Here is an 11,305-nt window from a genome sequence, read left to right as displayed (position 1 = left end):
TCTTCTCCCAGTTGTTACATAACTTGACTAACATATTTGCTATGCGAGTAAATTTGTTTTTTAATTCAGAAGTCAATAGTAAGATGGTGACTTCTGATTGGGCATCAACAAATCTTCATATCAAAGTTCAACAGAGCAAAACTCAATGGAGAATATCAGCAAGAATTACTCAAACCTACAGTGAATCAGCACAAATCTGCAAGTGATGACAAATAACATTGGAATGAATCGAAATTCAGTGTGAAATTTAAAATGGCACAAATTAAAATGGTGTTGGTGTAATAAGAGGTCTCATACAGACCCTCTAAAGGCTGACCAACAATTTTTGAACAGATTTTTAACAAGTGTTTCAGTCCAGATTTTACAGAAGTGGACAAGCAGCTGTACCACACAGCATTACAATACTGCAGTACACTGAGAATAACAGAAGTATAAAACAGTAGGAGTATCTGTTGTGTAGCTCCAAACGATCTTAAACGACATCCTCTGTTTAGTTTTCTTACAGATGTAGTCAATATGATGTTTCCAAGATAGAGTGGCATCTATCATTACACCAAGATATTTATATGACTCCACCTGTTGGATTATTCCATTATTAATGATTGTGGGGTTTACCCTTACTGGTTTTGGACTAAACACAATTTCCTCGGTTTTCTTACGCAGAACTTACGCAGCCCTGAGGTGCACCAATGTTGGTTGAGATGGCAGAAGAAAGGGTCTTGTTTACCTTAACCAACTTGACTCTATTTGATAAAAAGAGGCACACCAATCGATCAGGTAAGGGTTCACTCCCAGGTGGGACATTTTTGAAAATAGAATATTGGGTTGTATTGTGTTGAAAGCGGAAGAATAGTCTAGAAAGACTGCTTTTGTTGTTATGTAATGTTTGTAATTTCTTCAAAATTATTAGTCTTATTAATGTTCCGTTTTGGCGGCATTCATCCTTGACCCAAAATACATAAGCATACCAAATGGCAAATGTCAGCTCTCCCCAGTTTGTCCGTGTTCAAAGGTACATGCTCGCAGGCGTGCGCTATACGTGTACACAGAGGCCATTTGGCTTTTAATATATAGATGATTTACCACCCGTTGCTGGAATGGCGTGGGAATCCAGTATGTAATTATTAATGTTTGTTGTTCAGTGTTGTTAGCTGATATCCATAGTTTCTCCAAAAATATTAGTCCTATCAATGTTCCCTTTTGGCGGGGTTCATCCTTGACCCAAAATACATAAGCAAACATCAGCTCTCCCCAGTTTCTCCATGATCAAAGCCATACACATGCGTGCACACATACACGTACACAGAGGCCACTTGGCTTTTAATATCTAGATGCATATTTGTGTGTGAATGTGTGCACACTGGTGGTTTTCACCCTGGAACTATTTCCATTCTTTGCGCTTGTGAATAAATGTCAGTTGAGTAGAAAAAAATGAATTGTACATGGTGCTTTATTGCATCCTCTGTTTGAAAAGCAATAAAGCTCTTTACTGGGCTCCAAAATAAGGGAGGAACAGCATAAAAACTGTATAACAAAGAAAACTAATGTTTCAATAATCTCAAAAATTTGACAGCACTTTGCAGTTTGAATAGACCCCATGTACTCGGACCTTTTCCTTTCCCAAGACTTGACAGAGTCACTGTTGGCCCCATGGGGAATTTGGAGGAAAGGCTAAATGAGATGTGACCTACGAACTGTTCAGAAATCTTTCTTTCGGATGTCTGTGATCAACAATGTCTGTTGTGTGGCTGAAGTGGAATTTGTTAAAGATGCAAATAAATAATTGAATTGTGTTCGTAATTTGGCTTGTTCAGGAAATAAATGTATGAAACAAGCATGTTATCTTTTAGGGTGCAGGTACAAGACAATATCCTCTGACATCACAAGCAGCAGGCCAACAACTCCAATCTTCTGACGGAGGGGTGGAGAAAGCATTGTATGAACACGGCGTGGAGCTCCGCACAGTTCATAAGAACTTGACTGACCTCTCCATCGTATTGTCTGGATCATCCAGCTTGATTTAGGTGCAAACGGAACATTTTAACCTCACTTAAGAAACAGATTAAGCCAGAGGCACAGGTGGTCTGTCACAGCAAATACAGAACCACAGGTCCCTCACAGATCTATAGAATACATACCAGCTCCTGTCAGTGATGTTTGCACTGTATTAACATCACCTGAAGACTTTTTTCCCTTTTTTAAATCTGCAGAGCTCATCTGGCACCAAGCAAGGTAAGATGATATGCACATCTACCATTTCTTTAAAAATAATTACATGGATAAGAGATGTTCACATGGATTTTCATTTAATCGGGCTGAGTGGGCTTCATACATTACAAATCATCTTTTTCTTATGTATTAATAATGAGAGAAAATTATTACATGTATTGAGTAGAATACGAAAACCCGGGGTCAGACCAGGTCCAACGTGTGTCTGCATGGAAAATTAATGAAAAATTTAAATGCTCAAAGTGGAAAAATATGCAACAACTGAATTTCTGTCGTGACGTAGCCCCCATTTTTATATAATTTACCAACTGATTAATTTAGATTTGTTAAATCTGGGCTACTGTATCACCTGGGTGGTGAAACATGAGGGGGCCCACTCCAGTGTACAGCCCCTGGCAATAATTATGGAATCACCGACCTCGGAGGATGTTCATCCAGTTGTTTAATTTTGTAGAAAAAAAGCAGATCACAGACATGACACAAAACTAAAGTCATTTCAAATGGCAACTTTCTGGCTTTAAGAAACACTATAAGAAATCAGGAAAAAAAAAATTGTGGCAGTCAGTAATGGTTACTTTTTTAGACCAAACAGAGGGAAAAAAATATGGAATCACTCAATTCTGAGGAAAAAATTATGGAATCATGAAAAACAAAAGAACGCTCCAACACATCACTAGTATTTTGTTGCACCACCTCTGGCTTTTATAACAGCTTGCAGTCTCTGAGGCATGGACTTAATGAGTGACAAACAGTACTCTTCATCAATCTGGCTCCAACTTTCACTGATTGCTGTTGCCAGATCAGCTTTGCAGGTTGGAGCCTTGTCATGGACCATTTTCTTCAACGTCCACCAAAGATTTTCAATTGGATCAAGATCCGGACTATTTGCAGGCCATGACATTGACCCTATGTGTCTTTTTGCAAGGAATGTTTTCACAGTTTTTGCTCTATGGCAAGATGCATTATCATCTTGAAAAATGATTTAATCATCCCCAAACATCCTTTCAATTGATGGGATAAGAAAAGTGTCCAAAATATCAACGTAAACTTGTGCATTTATTGATGATGTAATGACAGCCATCTCCCCAGTGCCTTTACCTGACATGCAGCCCCATATCATCAATGACTGTGGAAATTTACATGTTCTCTTCAGGCAGTCATTTTTATAAATCTCATTGGAACGGCACCAAACAAAAGTTCCAGCATCATCACCTTGCCCAATGCAGATTCAAGATTCATCACTGAATATGACTTTCATCCAGTCATCCACAGTCCACGATTGCTTTTCCTTAGCCCATTGTAACCTTGTTTTTTTCTGTTTAGGTGTTAATGATGGCTTTCGTTTAGCTTTTCTGTATGTAAATCCCATTTCCTTTAGGCGGTTTCTTACAGTTCGGTCACAGACGTTGACTCCAGTTTCCTCCCATTCGTTCCTCATTTGTTTTGTTGTGCATTTTCGATTTTTGAGACATATTGCTTTAAGTTTTCTGTCTTGACACTTTGATGTCTTCCTTGGTCTACCAGTATGTTTGCCTTTAACAACCTTCCCATGTTGTTTGTATTTGGTCCAGAGTTTAGACACAGCTGACTGTGAACAACCAACATCTTTTGCAACATTGCGTGATGATTTACCCTCTTTTAAGAGTTTGATAATCCTCTCCTTTGTTTCAATTGACATCTCTCGTGTTGGAGCCATGATTCATGTCAGTCCACTTGGTGCAACAGCTCTCCAAGGTGTGATCACTCCTTTTTAGATGCAGACTAACGAGCAGATCTGATTTGATGCAGGTGTTAGTTTTGGGGATGAAAATTTACAGGGTGATTCCAGAATTTTTTCCTCAGAATTGAGTGAGTCCATATTTTTTCCATCTGCTTGGTCTAAAAAAGTAACCGTTACTGACTGCCACAATTTTTTTTCCTGATTTCTTATAGTGTTTCTTAAAGCCAGAAAGTTGCCATTTGATATGACTTTAGTTTTGTGTCATGTCTGTGATCTGCTTTTTTTCTACAAAATTAAACAACTGAATGAACATCCTCCGAGGCCAGTGATTCCATAATTATTGCCAGGGGTTGTAGATACAGCAGAATTACTGACACACCTGTATTTGAAGTACCTTTTTAAAAAATATGTTCAGAAATAAATGCAAACCAATTTTGTAACTTTTTTTTTTTAGAAATATCCAAAGGTATTGAATAGAAATAACAAAACAAAATACTTTAATACTTGAATAATATAAATTGAAGTAAAAAAGAATATATGCTGGACACTTTGATGAATTCACAGTAAATCATCACTTTTAAACACATGAACCTTTGCATTTCACTGAATATGTCTTGGACTTTATTTTCATCAATCATTATGAACTCTATGGTAGTCTATGGTAAATCTGTGTGGCATCAGCAGTGAGGGAAGCCATAAAGAAACTCATGACAACTCTAAAAGGGTTATAGGCTTCTGTGGCTGTGATTGGAGAAAGTGCATAGAGTGGATCTTTTGTCTGCTGTCACAGCTTCATGTTGGAGTGGGGCAGAGAAGGGTTTTCTTGCAAATAAACTGATCAAATCTAGGCTGCAGTCTCCCATGTGCCTTCTGGCAAATTGTAGTTGAAATGTTACATTGTATGTTCTTTTTGAGAAAAGCCTTCTATGTGCCACTCTGCCACCATGCGGGTGCCAGTACTTTTGAGCACAACTTTATGGAAAGCTCTGTCTACGTTTATGTAAAGACTTGTTGGTTTAGGTAATTAGACACTAATGACCACCTGACTATGAATGCTATATGTATTTCTGCTATTAGGTCTGTATGGTAACTCCAGTGAGTTAATGTTTTCACTGGTGTTTTTTTATTTATTTATTTTTGAATTTGTCTGTAAGCAGGATAACTCAAAAAGTAATGAAGAAATCTCACTGAAATTTGGTGAGCAGATGGAAAATGCTCCAGTAACTAAATGATTCAGTTTTAAATGTGAATATACAGTGCATCCAGAAAGTATTCACGTCCCTTTTTCAACAATTTGTTTTGTTACAGCCTTATTCCAAAATGGAGTAAATTCATTTTTTTCCTCAAAATTCTACACAAAATACCCCATAATAACAATGTGAAAAAAGATTTTTAAATTTTTTGCACATTTGATAAAAATCAAAAGCTAAGAAATCACATGTACATAAACATTCACACCCTTTGCTCAATACTTTGATGGTGCACCTCGGGGAGCAATTACAGCCTCAAGTCTTCTTGAATATGACGCAACAAGCTTGGCCCACCTATCTTTGGTCAGTTTTGCCCATTCCTCTTTGCAGCACCTTTCAAGCTCCATCAGGTTGGATGGGGAGCGTCGGTGCACAACCATTTTCAGATATCTCCAGAGATGTTCAGTTGGATTCAGGTCTGGGCTCTAGCTGGGATCACCGCTGCAAAAATTACATTAGTAACACACTATGCTGTCATGGTTTAAAATCCCGCAGGGCACGCAAGGTCCCCCTGCTCACACCAGCACATGTCCAGGCCCATTTGAAGTCAAATACTCACTGTATGTATATGTGTGTGTGTGTGTGTGTGTGTGTGTGTGTGTGTGTGTGTGTGTGTGTGTGTGTGTGTGTGTGTGTGTGTGTGTGTGTGTGTGTGTGTGTGTGTGTGTGTGTGTGTGTGTGTGTGTGTGTTAGATTTACCCAGAAATGCAGCGGAATTAGCAGGCAGTGAGTCCAGCCAGTGATATCGCTGTGTCTCTCTACTCTGATTGGCTGTCACCCCCTGCCACTCTCAACCCCAAAAAAGTGGATTTGCATGATTCATAGCATAAAAATAGGAGACAAAATCTGACATTTTGACCTCTTAAAATAGGTCAAGGTTAGCCATTTTTGAACTTGTCCAAGGGTTGTGTCCTTGAAATTTGAAGACTCTGGCAGTAATATGGCTGGACCTATGCTGAGCACAGGCAGAGGGACAGACACACAGACACACAGACAGACGGATGCAAAGCCTTGGCAATACCCGATGGCCATATTTTGATGGCCTCGGGTGAAAAATGCAACAGAATCGGAGTGTCTGGCTGCTCAGACTTCAGCACTTTGAGGGTGAAATGAATCTCTGAACTCAACCCTGAAACTCAGTTGTCACTGAACTGTGTGAGACTTTTCTCTCTATTTTTGAGCCAGCAATCAATTCTTTGTGTGACATTTTCTGTTTTATTTATTATGTCTGTGATTTTGTCATTTCGGCTGGAGTTGTGTCTCGCTCTGCCTGTCTCACCATTCATCATCTTAAGTCAAACACTAATGATTTTTTTATGAATTCTTTTAAGAACACAACACTGTACCTAATGACACGTTAATACCATTAATAATGTGTCATTAATGCGGCAATTGACAGGTCGCAAAGTTGTATGAGTAGTGACTATTTTTGGATATTGAATGTGCAACTTTTATTATACTTTTGCAAACTTTCAGTTTACAGAGTGAGAAAGGTAACAGCTACAAAGGGAAATCCAGAGTATCCACCTCTGCTATTCATCACAGGTGACGGTTGCTGTTAACTACGTAATTCACTCAGTGGAACATGCTGACAGAAAGTAAAACTGCAGTAAATTCTGTTGATATTCAACAACTGCAAGAATAAAGTTAGAAACTGGAAACATCTTTTAACTTTTGTATTTTGATGTTCATGTGTGTAGTATGTTCTGCATGAAAGTGCTATTTAAATTATTATTATTATTATTATTATTACTTTTTAACCTTAAAAATCACCATCTGGCTCCACACATTTAGCTGAACAAAATCTGATTGTGAATATTAGTGTGAAAGGAGCCGGCTGAGGTGATTGGGGCATCTGATTAGGATGCACCCTGGACTCCTTCATGTGGAGGTTTTGCACACACATCCAATTGGGAGGAGACCCAGAATATGCTTGGAGGGGGTTATACAGTAGATCCCATCTGGCCTGTTAACACCGTGGATCCCCCAGGAGGAGCTGGAGGATGCGGCTGGGGAGATGAATGTCTGGCCTCACTTAATTAACCTGCTGCCACTGTGACCCTGCATCAGATAGCAGAGGAAAATGAATGAATGGATGCATTAACATGCCCGCCGTATATCGCCAAGTGGTACAATTCTCCTCCCTATCTCCCTTTACCCCTTCATGCAGATTCACACCAATATTGTATTGCTTCTATCCCGGGTCATATCAACCTTTTCAACAAGTTTAATGAAAATGGCCTCATTAAAATTTGACTTATTCTGCTAACAATCCAACCAACAGGCAAATAATAATAATAACATCTAGGGATAATATAATGGGAGTACACTTAGCACTCGCATGTTCAAGTTCCTATATTTGTATTTGGCATCAAAAGATATGAATTTAATAGCAATTAAAACTTCTAAAGTGCTCTCTGATGGTTTGAGTATTTCTATTGTACAAATCACAATTAAGCAGGCTTGTGGCATAATTTATAAGAGGTTGACACAATGTCATGCAAATTAATTATTTGTGATTTACTGATGCTGTTATATTTGGTTCTGTGTGGCCTTGACATTTAATCAATTCTTTCCCAAACTGAAACACTATATCTATTAAGCAACCCTTCCACCATGATGAATGTATGTTTGCTCCAAACTGCCTGAGTTCAACAGTTATGACCTGGAGTTTGACCTTTTATGTTCACCCAAGGTCAAAGATCATATGACCCTTAGAAAGGTGATATATGACTTCATAGTGGTGCTGAACAGAAATTATAACCAATTCTTCAGGATATACATTCTATATATCACCTATATATACACATACAGTGCATCTAGAAGGTATTGACAACACTTCACCTTTTCAACATTTTGTTATGTTACAGCCTCATTCCAAAATTGAGTAAATTCATTTTCCCCTCAGAATTTTACTCACAACACCCCATAATGACAATATTCAAAAAGTTTTTGTTTTTTAATTTTTGCAAATTTGTCAAAAAAAAAAATGAAGAAATCACATGCGTGTAAGTATTCACACCCTTTGCTCAATACTTTGTTGATGCAACTTTGGCAGCAATTACAGCCTAAAGTGTTCTTGAATATGATGCCACAAGCGTGGTGCACCTACAGTAGTGTTCAGAATAATAGTAGTGCTATGTGAGTAAAAAGATTAATCCAGGTTTTGAGTATATTTCTTATTTGGGAAACAAGGTACCAGTAGATTCAGTAGATTCTCACAAATCCAACAAGACCAAGCATTCATGATATGCACACTCTTAAGTCTATGAAATTAGGGTATTAGTAAAAAAAAAAAAAAAAAAAGGTAGAAAAGGGGGTGTTCACAATAATAGTAGCATCTGCTGTTGACGCTACAAACTCAAAACTATTATGTTCAAACTGTTTTTGTTTTTTGCAATCCTGTGAATCACTAAACTAGTATTTAGGTGTATAACCACAGTTTTTCATGATTTCTTCACATCTGTGAGGCATTAATTTTGTTGGTTTGGAACAACCAACAAAATTACTAGTGTGCTTGGGGTCATTGTCTTGTTGAAACACCAATTCAAAGGGCATGTCCTCTTCAGCATAAGGCAACATGACCTCTTCAAGTATTTATCCATGATACCTGGTATGCGATATATAGGCCCAACACCATAGTAGGAGAAACATGCCCATATCATGATGCTTGCACCACCATGCTTCACTGTCTTCACTGTGAACTGTGGCTTGAATTCAGAGTTTGGGGGTCATCTCACAAACTGTCTGTGGCCCTTGGACCCAAAAAGAACAATTTTACTCTCAACAGTCCACAAAATATTCCTCCATTTCTCTTTAGGCCAGTTGATATGTTCTTTGGCAAATTGTAACCTCTTCTGCACATCTTTTATTTAACAGAGGGACTTTGCAGGGGATTCTTGCAAATAAATTAGCTTCACACAGGCGTCTTCTAACTGTCACAGCACTTACAGGTAACTTCAGACTGTCTTTGATCATCCTGGAGCTGATCAATGGGTGAGCCTTTGCCATTCTGGTTATTCTTCTATCCATTTTGATGGTTGTTTTCCATTTTCTTCCATGCGTATCTGTTTTTTGTTTTTTTTTTTGTCCATTTTAAAGCATTGTAGATCATTGTAGATGAACAGCCTATAATTTTTTGCACCTGCGTATAAGTTTTCCCCTCTCCAATCAACTTTTTAATCAAGCTACGCTGTTCTTCTGAACAATGTCTTGAACGTCCCATTTTCATCAGGCTTTCAAAGAGAAAAGCATGTTCAACAGGTGCTGGCTTCATCCTTACATAGGGGACACCTGATTCACACCTGTTTGTTCCACAAAATTGATGAACTCACTGACTGAATGCCACACTACTATTATTGTGAACACCCAGTTTTCTACTTTTTTTACTAATAGCCCAATTTCATAGCCTTAAGAGTGTGCATATCATGAATGCTTGGTCTTGTTGGATTTGTGAGAATCTACTGAATCTACTGGTACCTTGTTTCCCATGTAACAATAAGAAATATACTCAAAACCTGGATTAATCTTTTCAGTCTTCTTTAAGACAAAGTCTTAAAGTCACAGACTTTAAGTCACAGGTCAACAGGTTTAAAAATGGTGTGTGAGCACTGCTGGCTGCCATTCAAGTTTACACAGACTTATCCGAAGTGATCTAACACAAAAAAAGCCTGTTCGGGAAAATTTTGCAGCGTTTCAAAATGCACTTTCACTATATGTACTCTCCACTACTTGCCTATGCAAATTACTTTTGCCTCACCCAAATGCATTTTGCTACCTAATTTTTTTCCAAGTGAGGCGCATGTATGAATAAATAAGACAAAGAATAAGTTCTTGTTTCTCTTCATTTATCGCTTACATTTGTAGGACAAAGCAGGAGGCAATTTTACAGCTGCATAGCAGCAACTAAAATCCCACCTCAATAACAAAAGTTCTATAACACATTAAATATTCAGTACTCACTGCACACACCTGGCTCGTCCAATACGTTTTCAGAACGCTAAACCAATTCATCAACCAAATCAAGTCCTCCTCAGCTGAAAAACACTGTATCATCACCCACTGTGAAGCATTGCCCTGAGGTATTGAGCAGTGTGAACTCAACCAGTGTTCATAGACAGATCGATGTTCTCTCTGAATGGTTTCCTTTGTGCAAACAATACAGTAAGTCGTTTGAGTCTGCAGATGGAATCGTTATACATCACCTCGAAAGTGAGACTTTGGGGCATCAGTGGGAGGGAACTCAGAAACTATATGCAGTTCAAAGCTAAGGAAGTCCAGAAATGGTATCCTTTGTCTAATGTCATACTATATAAGAAGTACAGTGCACCCAGAAAGTGTTCACAGTGTTTTACTTTTTCCACATTTTGTTATGTTACAGCCTTATTTCAAAATGGAGTAAATTTTTTTCCTCTAAATTCTACACACAAATTTTTGTGATTTTTTGCAAATTTATTAAAAATGTTTTAAAAACTAAGAAATCAAATGTACATAAGTATTCTCAGCTTTTTGCCATGAAGCTCAAAATTGAGCTCAGGTGCACCCCGTTTCCACCGATCTCCCTTGAGATGTTTCCACAACTTAATTGGAGTCCACCTAGGGTACAGTCAGTTGATTGTACATGATTTGGAAAGGCACACACCTGCCTACATATAAGGTCCCACAGTGGACAGTGTATGTCAGAGCACAAAGTAAGCATGAAGTCAACGGAATTGTCTGTAGACCGTGAAAACAAGATTGAAAGTCCCAGTGAGCACAGTGGCCTTAATCATCCATAAATGGAAGAAGATCAGATCCACCAGAGACCAAGAATCAAATCCAGGTCTACATATTGCTAGTCCAACTCTATCCCACTGAGCTACCTGCTCTAATATGCAGGTACACCTAAATCAGAACAGTTTGATAAGTCAGTGATGAAGATGAGCTTTATGAGTAATAACAAAATACACAAGAAAAGCAGAAAAAGATAAATGTTCAACAATCAACTATATTTTCTGCATGTAAGAGAACAGCATATATGATGATGTATGACTGGAAAAATTAATCAAACTTTAGGATTAAAGTTAACAGGTATAACACCGGTTAACAGGTATAACACAGAGGCAAA

At 38.2% G+C, this 11,305-nt stretch overlaps 1 protein-coding gene across 2 annotated transcripts in view; it reads left to right on the top strand.

Annotated features, from left to right (window-relative positions):
• Window positions 1-1,924: 1,924 nt before the first annotated feature.
• slc16a1a (solute carrier family 16 member 1a) overlaps window positions 1,925-11,305 on the top strand; it is a 30,564-nt gene continuing 21,183 nt past the window's right edge. Inside the window, exon 1 of one of the 2 annotated variants that reach the window (XM_034166013.1) lies at window positions 1,925-2,232. The gene's annotated coding sequence lies outside the window, so the exon portion shown is untranslated. Of the gene's footprint in view, window positions 2,237-11,305 lie in introns of both variants that reach the window. The other variant, XM_034166012.1, reaches the window with a different exon arrangement.

Source organism: Thalassophryne amazonica, chromosome 3 (genome assembly GCF_902500255.1).
Source record: "Thalassophryne amazonica chromosome 3, fThaAma1.1, whole genome shotgun sequence".
In the NCBI taxonomy this organism is placed as follows: Eukaryota; Metazoa; Chordata; class Actinopteri; order Batrachoidiformes; family Batrachoididae; genus Thalassophryne; species Thalassophryne amazonica.
This window is presented reverse-complemented; position numbering and strand designations above follow the sequence as displayed.